A 10,587-nucleotide genomic window follows, 5' to 3' on the forward strand; every position below is an offset into this window, starting at 1 on the left:
TTCCTCACAGCACTGTAGCCAGCAGGCAGCCTCCTTACATGAGTGGAGGCTCATGGACCCAACTCCAGTGTTCAACAAGCTCAGAGGAAGTTACACTCATAGTGTCTGCCACATGCTGTTGTTTATGAGCCCATCATAATGAGCCTTCCCAGAGTCAAGGGCAGGCTCTGTGTCTTGAGGAAATAATAGCAAGATTATAAAAGATTCTAGAATCTAGAGCAGGGGTCCCCAAACCAGCTGACAAGGACTGGTAACAGCCTATGGCCTGTTAGGAACCAGACTGCACAGCAGGAAGTGAGCAGCAGATGACCACAAAACTCCCTGCTACTCACATTAGAGCCCGAGCTCTGTTGTCAGGTTAGCCTTGGGATGACATTAGATTGCCGTAGAAGCATAAATCTTACCGTAAATGGCACACGAGAAGGTTCCAGGTTTTAGTGCTTCTTATGGAATCTAATTCTAAAACCACTTCCACCTCCCCACCTCTCCCCTAATCCATGGAAAACTGTCTTCCAGGAAACTGGTCCCTGGTGCCAAAAAGGTTAGGGACCACTGATCTAAATGACACGTGGGAGAAGAGGTAGTGCTACCTCTGGAAAGTACAATCTTCCCCCAGAAGACTGTAAGGAATAATGAGAAAACTCTTCAAAGGGAATTTGTAGGAGCATAGAGAGTTTCCAGATGGTGCCTCTCTGTGAAAGGTAAAATACCATGAGAAAGTTGTTCATAGAGCTTGGGGTGCTGGTGAGAAGGGAGCCCAGATTCTTCCACTCACAGTGGTGCCTACCAAGCTGTTCATTCTTGGTCCCCAGTGCCAGAGACTAAGAAAAGCCTTAGTGTTCTTAGGAACACCTGATATGGGGTTTCCCGGAGTCTAAGGAGAGAGGCATAGAGACTAAAATGAGACTGCTCATGGTGTCAGCCAAGAAGCCCAGAGGCACAGCTACAGTTGTGAAAGTTAGTGGCGTGCATGGGGTGCCACAGAGTAAAAGAACTTCATCCTAGAAAACTAAGGCTGAGACTCCTAATAAGAAGATTCTTGAAAAGAAGAACCAATGGTAAACTTCCAAGGACAGCAGTGTGGTGTGTTATCAGAAAGTTTAGAATCTCACAGCAGAGTTTCATTCAACCACCAATGCAATGCATCCCACAGGAAACAGCCTACTGTAGTAGGAATCGCCCATGGTCAAATACTATACACTAGTCCCATAAGCCTTGCAGGCATCAACATTCTCCCCTAACTTCTCCACTCCTGGGCCCTGACCCTAAAGAAACCACCAGAGAGGCAAAGTAAGAAGTGGAAAATCAAAGTGTCCTGAGTGAACGAGCAGCCTCTCAACTGGAGGGAGGGGAGAAGCATCAAATTAGAAGGGAGACTGAAGTTTTGATTTGGACCAGGCCAGATTTCCTAGTCCCTGAAAGTAGGACTATGTTTAATATATGGAAATGATTAAATGATTATTATAGTACTTGTTGCAGATATAGCACACTAAGGTAAGATGTTAATAGTATCAAAAACTAGGGGATATGGGTACACTGTTGTCGCGTCCATTTTTATGTAAATCTAAAACTGTTCTAAGAAACAAAGTCAAGCTTAGAACATTTTGAAAAGTGACTGAGAATCTATGGGATGGGTCTGAGATGCCTTGCAGGCATGAGGAAATGAGCGTCCATGAAATGCAGTCAGAGGCAGTGGAGGGAGAAAAATGAATGTGTACTCTGTAACTTAAAAGGCTGATGCATCCAATTACAGATTATGATTGCAGTGCTTACCAATGGAATGTTTTTGCAAGTATGACAAAAGTGAGTTTTTTAATTTTTTTATAAAGCAAATGAAGTAAAATTTATCAGCCTCCTCTATTTCAAGCATCATGACACAGGGATGACTAATCACTAAATGTGATTATTTGTGTGTTTTGCTGCCCCAGCATCCATTTGCCTGATTTCAGCCCCTTCACATTCCTGTTGGAAAATATGCCTTCCCTGCTCACAGTCCAGGTGACCCATTCCAACTTCCTCCCCATCCTGAACTAAAGGTGGGACACGACTCAGGTATGAGCCATCCTTTGGGGTCACGGTAGTTCTTTCAGGTATAGCTGCATGATCCAAATTTACCCAGCCCTTAGAACTATAAGGAGAAACCTTTTTTGGCTACATGACTGTGAGACAGCAACACAATTGCTAGGTTCACTTCAAAGAGGACGTCCTGGGAAAGAGACTAAGGTGAAAAAAAAAAAACAGAAATATAGCACTGAGTCCTGGTGATATCACTGGGCAACTAGATTGGCCCTATCTGACCTTAGGGATTCCTATAACTTTCAGTTACTTGACACAACAGTTTCTTTCTTTAACTAAACCTACCAAAGGTGAGTTTGTGTTGCCCACCAGGGGAAGAATCCTGATCCATTCTTCACAAGTTCCTCCCTTGAATTAATCTAAGAGGGAAGACAAAGATTGAAAGAAATATAACCAACATACCAACTGGGTCTCCTGGCCCTGGAAGACGTAGGTGTCTGTCTCAGACTTTCTCATTCCAAGAGCACAGAATTCTTCTCTTCCCACAGATGTGCAGCTCCCTGGGCCCGTCTGCCCCACACCTGGATCTGAGGCTACTCGGTTTTTACTCTAAATCCACTCAGTCCATTGGCCAAAGTAACTCATATGGACTAGTCCAACAGGTACTCGGCAAAGAGCAAGGCACTGAAACAAGAGACTGCATCATCCTCTTACAGTGGAGTGACTGGGGCCAGTAATCCAACCTATCACAAACCATCTTATCTACCTACAATCTTCAGGCTCCCTCAGAACCTGTCAAGAAGGCACGACTGCGATGCAAGATGCTCCCACCTATAGGGTGTGCGAGATGCATGAGACACCACAGCTAATGGCGGTCTAGTTAGCCATATTATCTGGACCCTCACTTACTTCATATGACCCACGTATCTAAAGCAGTCAGAAGTCTCCTCAGGAAGGTGAACTCGAGGGTCTAAGAAGTTGGACGATATTTTTATGAAAAATCTTCCTTCATTGTCTGTGGAAAAAGATCGCAGTGGAGACTTCCTTAGCGAATTCCATCCACGTAAGTCATAGCCACCAAGGTTAGCTATAATGTCACCCAGTCCTTTGTCAGGGAGCACACCACTCCATGCATCTTTTATTACCACCTTAACGCCTTCATAAAATATTGATTGCTCATTCCCGTGGCCCAGCCAAGGGCCCCAAAATGAGTTTGTGTGCTGCTGTCTGGAGTTCGGGGCACGTCGCAGATGACAGGACCCACTTGGGGGACTAAGAAGACCTTCTAGTCCCAGGAAGGAAAAGATCCTGGGGAGCTAAATTAGCACATGTTCACTAATGAGAAAATGCGGGTCTTGGAGGAGGGTTCACGAGAAGGGAGATGAAAGGAGATAAAAAGGTCAGGAGGAAGGAAACGGAAGCACATGAGTTGCGGGTGGGACCCAGCTGAAAGCCTGATCATCGGCTGAATTTGTTGTTAAATTTAATGGGCTGTAGGCGTTGATTGCTCGATCCATAAAATCAGCTATTAATTTGCTGTTCTAACAGGATAGGACTTATCTTATGCAAATTGATTTGAAAGCCAGCATCAGCTGTAAGAGAACAGTCAATCCTCTCCCAGCCAGGAGTTCCTAAGACTTTCCTGTTGAAGTGTGCTCAGCTTGCGCGTTGCCATGCCCAGCAAGGGGTGGCTTGGTGGAAGGTCCCTTATTTCTCCATCTCTCCCACTAGACACGAACTCCAGGGAGTAGGGTTGTCCGCTCGGCTCCCTTCTATGATCCCAGCACTCAGCACAGTAGCTGGTACTAAGATCTGCCGCAGCCCCGCATGTGATTCAGGGCCAGTCACTCCCCTTCTTCCTGCCTCTATTGCCACCATCTGTTAAGCAGAGGGTTTGGGCTGAGCACTGATGAGGAGCTTTCATTATCTTAGTCATCAAGGAACTCGGAGCTTGGTGTGTGAGTCCCGAGAGTTTCTGGGAAATAAGCAGGTAGGTGGAGAGGCTGGGAGTCTTGAACCTGGAATCCACAGGTCTTCGCAGTGCTAGTCTTCAAGACAGAGACTGCACACTCAGACTTCAAGGAGTCGTGGACTGAAAGAGCTCCGCCTATCTCGCACTGCTGCTGACTGCCTGTAGAAAGGTCACTTTTCTTCCACGTACTTCAGCTTTGAGTGTCAACTCGAGTAATAACTCTGACCTCAACAAGACTGTCGGGAGCTCAAGTTAAAAGTTGGAAAGAAAGTTGCCTTTGGAGACACCATACTCACGTGCCAGTTGTGTGACCTCGAGTAAACCTCTTAAACTCCCTGCTTTTCAGTTTCCACAACAATAAGACTACAGTGATCATCCCTACCTCTCAAGGTGATTAGGAGTATTAAATGAAGTAAAGTGTGTCAAGTGCCTAGTATAAGGCCCAACACTTCAGGACTGGCTACGTAATGTGTAGAGCCCAATAACGAATAAAAGGCAGGGTCTTTTGTTCAAAAAGCATTAGAAATTTCAAGATGAGGCTGAAGAGCATTGAATCCAGTCCCAGGCCACCCTCAGCACAGGCTCCTGTTCGAGTCGGCAGGTTGCACAGCCCTGCACCCAACCCTACCAGCACATACTAAGATATGTTGGCCTCCTCTCTGTCCCCCACCTCAGACCTTGCCCTGCTCAACACATATGAACAGGATTTGGAACACTGTATGAAAAAATAGAAAAAAACACTATTATTATTCCTGAGGCAGCTTCAATTTTCCCTCCTCTGAGCAGAGCAGAGTCACCCACCCTGATAGACACCAGATAAAGGTGGAAAGAAATCTGCTTTCTAGCTGCTGGCAAACGCTGTAGCTAGAGTAACAGGTTTACAGGATAAGCCAGGAATCAGATCCAGGGAAACGTGACCAGCAATGTTTCTCCACGTATGGCAGGAAAACATGAGCAGTTTCCTGAATGTGCCATATTCTTTTTTATAAACCACCAGTGGCTCCCCTTCCAGTACCTGTAAGAAAATATCCATTCTTCCTAGAATGTGGCTCACTGCCCTCATGGTCTGATTTTCCAGCTGTCACCCTTCATTCCCTATAGGAACAAGGTTCTCCAATAAAACCGTCTTCTCATTGGTCCTGTATCGTAATGTGTCTTCCAACTTCCATGTCTTTATTCGCTCAGGTTCTGTCTCCTGGAATACACTTTGCCTATGTCTCAATCAAATGAAAATTTTTCCACTCCTCTTTTGTATTCCATCTCTTCGAAGAATGTAGAATAATCTCCATTACATAGAGACTGCATTAGTCAGGATTTTCTGCAGTAACAACTAATCCACATATCTCAATACCTTATCTGACAAATGTGTGTGTCATGTTTACATCGCGCCTGGCTGGCTATGGGCGACTTCTATGCAGCTGCTCAATTTTGCTCCATGTATCTCATTCTGGGACCTAGGAGAAGTGGAGCAGCATTTACTGGAGACATGAGAGTCTCAGGCGGAGGAAAGGCACACACGAGAGGCAGAACCAAATCACACAAGTCTTTAAACCTGCTGCTCAGGTGTGGTGCAGCTCACATTCACTCACACACCTCTGGCCGAAGATGGCCACCTGGCCAAGTCCAGAGTCCTGGGTGGGGACAGACCCTCTACCAATGGCAAAGGCAGGGGAGTCACTGCAAACAGATAACACAATGTACTCAAAAAGGAAAGAATGTTTTCTTTTCAATCCCATTCAGTCCAGTTATTTGTTGAGTATAAGCAGGTAAGTTCTTAAATCCTCTGCATCTCAATTTCATTATCTGCTAATATAGGGAGTGATATTTATTTTAAACTTCCCCAAGGAAGGATTAGGTGAGGTAATGGTTGTAAAATGATTTGTAACATCCCAGACACATGGTAAGTACTCATAAATAATATTTTATCAATAGCACTTTAAAATTTTACTATGACTAATCCTAAGTTCTTCATTCATTTGTTCATTTTCACTATTCTACAAACATTTTCTTGGGCTGGGGATTTAGCTCAGTGGCCCTGTGTCTGCCTTGCAAGCACAAGGTCCTGAGTTCGATACCCAGTACCAAAAAAAAAGTTTTGTTTTGTGTACTCACTGGCATATGCCTAACTCAGCATCATACAGACCCAGTCCTGAAGCAGTTGGGTTCTCTTAATAAACTCAGTGGACCCCACTCCAAGAAGTAGGCTGATTGTTTTGAGTACCTCACAAATGCATACAACTTCACGCTTGTAAGAAAGTCCTAAATATGTTTTCCTCTTGGCGTGATTCCATTTCAATCTCAGGGATCAGCAATCAGCCCAGTAAAGGAATGTAGACACATAAAACTTTAATTAGTTTCATGAAGCTAAAATTGCTTTCATGGATGGAAAGAATAAGGTGGGGAAGGTTGAGACTAAAACAAAAAAGAATACAAAGAAAAAGGAGGGGAAGGTTGTGCAGGCAGAAGAATCTCACATGGGGCTGATAGTGAATTCTTGGCATTTGACTAGAAATGCTGCAAAAGTCACAGGGGTTTGCCAAGGAGCTGCACTTGTAAATGACTCAGACTTCTGAGTGAATGAGAAGAACAAAGCAGAACCCTTAGTTGGATAGGTGACTTAGGTCTCAGGTCCAAAAAGAGAGCAGATGGCTTCCTTAAGAATGAATTGGAGGGGAGGAGGGGGTGAAGGGAGGGCAGGGGTAAGGGGAAAAAACGAGAATCAAGACTTGTCATGAAGAGGTACAAGATCCCAACAACGAATGTAACTGTACTGTATCCCTAAAATGTACCAATAAACTCAATTAAAGCTGAAAAAAAAAGAATGAATTGGGTGTAAAAAGCAAAAAAAGTGCTGTCCCACAAATTTCTCCAGCATGCCCTTGATATAATAACCCACAGATTTCATTTCTGCCTTTACAATCCATGTGGCCATAGCAAATGGCTCCACTTTTCTGAGCCTGTTCCCCCACACTGATGAGAGACTAGAGCAGGACCACCCCCTTGGGGCTGTGAGAAGATGACCTGAGATCCTGCATGAGAAATACCCAGCCTGTGCCCAGCAGAGTCCACACAGAAAGTGCGGGCTCCCTTTTCCTTGTTCTGCTATAAAGAAACCTCTGCTTGCCACACAGTGGGAAGACTCCCACATGAGCCAGGGGTCTCCAGAGAAACGAAATCATGGAGCTATACATAGGTATAACAAGACATTTATTATAAGGAAGTAGATTATGCAATTACGGAGGCTAACAAGATCCAAGATCTGCACTTAGTAAGCTGGAGACCCAGGAGAGCTGACTGTGTAATTCCAGTCTGAAGGTCACAAGTTCAAAACCTAGGATTTGCTGATATTTCAGCTTGAGGCCTGTATTAGTCAGTTTTTCATCATTGTGACCAAATATCCGAGAAAATCAACTTACCAGAAGAAAGGTTTGTTTTGGCTCATGGTTTCAGTTTATGGTCTGTTGGTTCCATTGCTTTTAGGTCTATTATGAGGCAGAAACATCACGGCGGCAGGGCATGGCCGAGTAAAACTGCTCATCTCGTTGTAGCCAGGAAACAGATAAGGGAAGAACACTGGCACTTCTGAGCTCTGTCACAGAGAGGAAGGGGCCACAGACCAGATACACTCCTGAGGTTACAGCCCCATGATCCACTCCCTTCACCTCAGCAAAATTCCAAATTTTCATTACCTCCCATGACCTCACCCGCAAATTATTCTACTCATGATATTAGAGCGCTCATGATCCAGTCATCTTCTGAAAGCTTCATATCAGAAAATATGAGCCTTTGAGGGGACATTTCAGCTCTAAACCATAACAAGCCAAAAAACAAGAAAATGTGATGTTCTGGTCCAAAGGCAGTCAGGAGGGAGTTATTCTTTTTTATGGGGGAAAGCAGCTTTCTGTTCTATTCAGGGCTTTCTTCAACTGATTGGATGAAGCTTGCCTACATTAGGGAGGGCAATCTGCTTTACTTAGTCTATCGATTTAAACATTCGTCTCACAATAACAACCTGTCAGAAACACCTAGAACAATATTTAAACAAATATTTAGGCACCTGTGGCCTGATCAGGTTGACACATAAAATTAACCACCATGGCTAATGAGTCTTCTTACCAGTGCCACAATCTTCATAAAGGACAGTGTCACATCTTGCACGGGAAGTGTCAGTCTGAATCCTCTCTATTTTCTGCAATCCCAGGAGAAATTATAGCAACTAAAATCTAAGAAGTTATGGCAAGCACCACAATCATTTTCCAGGAAAACAGTCACTCTCTGGGCCTGCTTCCCATTCTGTTGAAATGAGACAACAATGCCTTTGGTAGGAGCAAGACCCTATACAGAGGCAAGGGGAAGAATTGTAGAGAATGTGCCATGGGGCACACACATATGGAGGGAGAACCAAGGCGTAGCCTCTGGACCCATTGTATTAGTTGGCATGCATTCAGCTGCAAGTAACAGAATAAGCCGGCAAACAATAAAGATAGTTAAGAAAGACATGTATTCATTCAGCAATAAAGATAATCATTTCACATATAAAGAATTCCAGATTTAGGACCACGCTTGATTTATCCAGCAGCTCAGTGGCATCAGAGCTCTGGGTCAGACCTTCCTGTCCAGCTCATGGTCTTCCTGTCTAGGTCTCAAAAGGCCCAAAGTGATCTCCCAACACTCATAGGACAGTGGCCAACACCGGAAAGAAGAGGAAGAGTCAGGAAAGGGCCATTCACTCCTTCATGTCACTCGCCTACAACAGGAAAATCATTCTCAGACCCCTCCCCCAGTGGACTCACCCTAACATCTCATTCACATGTATTTGCCAAGACCGATCGCTATGATTACCTTGGCTCAGTCCTGACTTTCATCTGGTGCTGGCACATCAGCCCCAATCAAAATCAAGAGTGAATCAGCAAAAAAGAAAAGAAAAGAACTGAATGAGCAACCAACAGTGTTCATCATTGCTTTCTATGAGAGCTTAGTTAAGGGCAGGAGGTCAGTGTTAATATGGCTATGGAGAAAATGAAAGGAGGGGGGGGAGGGAGGGAGGGACAGAGAGGGAGAGAGAGAAGGAGAAAAGGGGAGAGAGAAAGAGTGAGAAAGAGGAAGGAAGGGAGGGAGGGAGAAAGGAAGGAAGGAAGGAAGAGGACTTGAGGTAAAGAAAGTCTGTCGCTTTCCTGGAGTGCTGGCATATACCTGTTATTCCAGGATTTGGGAGGCTGAGGCAGGAGGATCACTGCAAGTTGAAGGTCAGCCTGAACTACATAGTGAGATCCTGTTAAGAAAAACAAAACAAAAAACAGACAAACAAAAAATGGTTCCTAAATGGCATAGGCCATTTTTTACCTAACAACTCTGCTTCTAACTTGAGCCAAGAGAATCAAAGAAAACACCAGTAGAAATGAAGGAACATGAACTCCGAATCTCATTTCAGCAACCACAGTCATTTCTCAAGCAATAACATCAAACTGACATCGGATGATCACCAAACAATATTCTCTGTAGTAAATAGTAGTTCATTACTAATTCCTTTACTCTAAAATGTATGTCTTATTAATTTTGTATCATGCTTACTCAGTTTTGCTATTTGCTCATGAATAGTTTATCTTTTGTTCATAAACTTGGAGAATCCAGCGTTGTTTCTGAAGCAAAGATCTGTGGTCTTGGAGGGGTGGTGCCGGACTCTGCAGTCATCTGCTGTCAAGCACCAGAAGCCTCTTTGTCCCTGGAGAGCCTCTGACACCTGTTTCCTCACAGGGAAGATAGCGTCACAAAGTAGAGGTGAAACTTTCAAAGAAATCTATAAGGCCAAATCGACAAGTCAAAGCTCAGAGCAGTGCTTACCATTGTTTGTTGAATTAACTGATTTTTGAGGGCCATATGTAAACTATGACAAGAACGTCACCCTCCTCGGCGCCTCCTGAACTAGGTTATGGAGCTGGCCAGTTGACTGGTGTGTGGATGGCTGGGTGGTTCAGTTGGTTGCTTGCTTGTTTGCTTGTCGATTTCTACAGAGGTCAAAGTCTCGCTTGGAGCTGATAGGCATCTGTTGTGAGCGGGACTTGATTAATCCATACAGTTTTTCACTTTCTTCAACTCAGGCTTTATGCTACACTGTGGACAGAATGAGGGAAAGAGCGGTAGAGAGAAACAGGATACCCAATCCCAGACACATCTACAGTGGCAGAGACAGCTAACGATGATCCAGAGAAATTAGGAGCGAGACCCGAGTCCTGGGGAAAGCAGGAGGCAGCAGATCAGATGCTCAGACACACAGCCTCTGGCACCAGACGGCTACTTGCATCTCTGCACCAGCACTGTCTTGGTAGTGACTCTTTGAGTCACTTAACCAGCCTGTGCCAGGGTTGTGGTGGGAACTAAATAGAAATGAATGGAAAGTGTTCAGCAGAGGACCTGGCCAAGATCAAGAGCTCCACACCGGTCAGTTGTTAACAACTATCATCACGAAAGTCAGACTTGGGGAGGGGAGAGCACATAAGCTGAACTGCAGAGCATAGGCAGCTGCTTGCCAGGCCTGGTCGGGAAGAACTCCTGGGGCAACAGTGGGAAAGAGTGTGGGCAAAGGCAGAGGATAGGAAGAC

At 44.8% G+C, this 10,587-nt stretch overlaps 1 long non-coding RNA gene across 1 annotated transcript; it reads right to left on the reverse strand.

The window, feature by feature from the left end:
* Positions 1-9,067: 9,067 nt before the first annotated feature.
* On the reverse strand, positions 9,068-10,130 carry LOC109117377. Its single transcript, XR_002024684.1, has 3 exons — positions 9,830-10,130; positions 9,560-9,728; positions 9,068-9,260 (listed from the first exon to the last, which is right to left on the reverse strand). It is a non-coding gene; the product is annotated as an uncharacterized LOC109117377 (long non-coding RNA).
* Between the last annotated feature and the right edge of the window lie 457 nt (positions 10,131-10,587).

The sequence above is a fragment of the Fukomys damarensis genome, unplaced genomic scaffold (genome assembly GCF_012274545.1).
Source record: "Fukomys damarensis isolate Sample0158 unplaced genomic scaffold, DMR_v1.0_HiC HiC_scaffold_36, whole genome shotgun sequence".
NCBI lineage: Eukaryota > Metazoa > Chordata > Mammalia > Rodentia > Bathyergidae > Fukomys > Fukomys damarensis.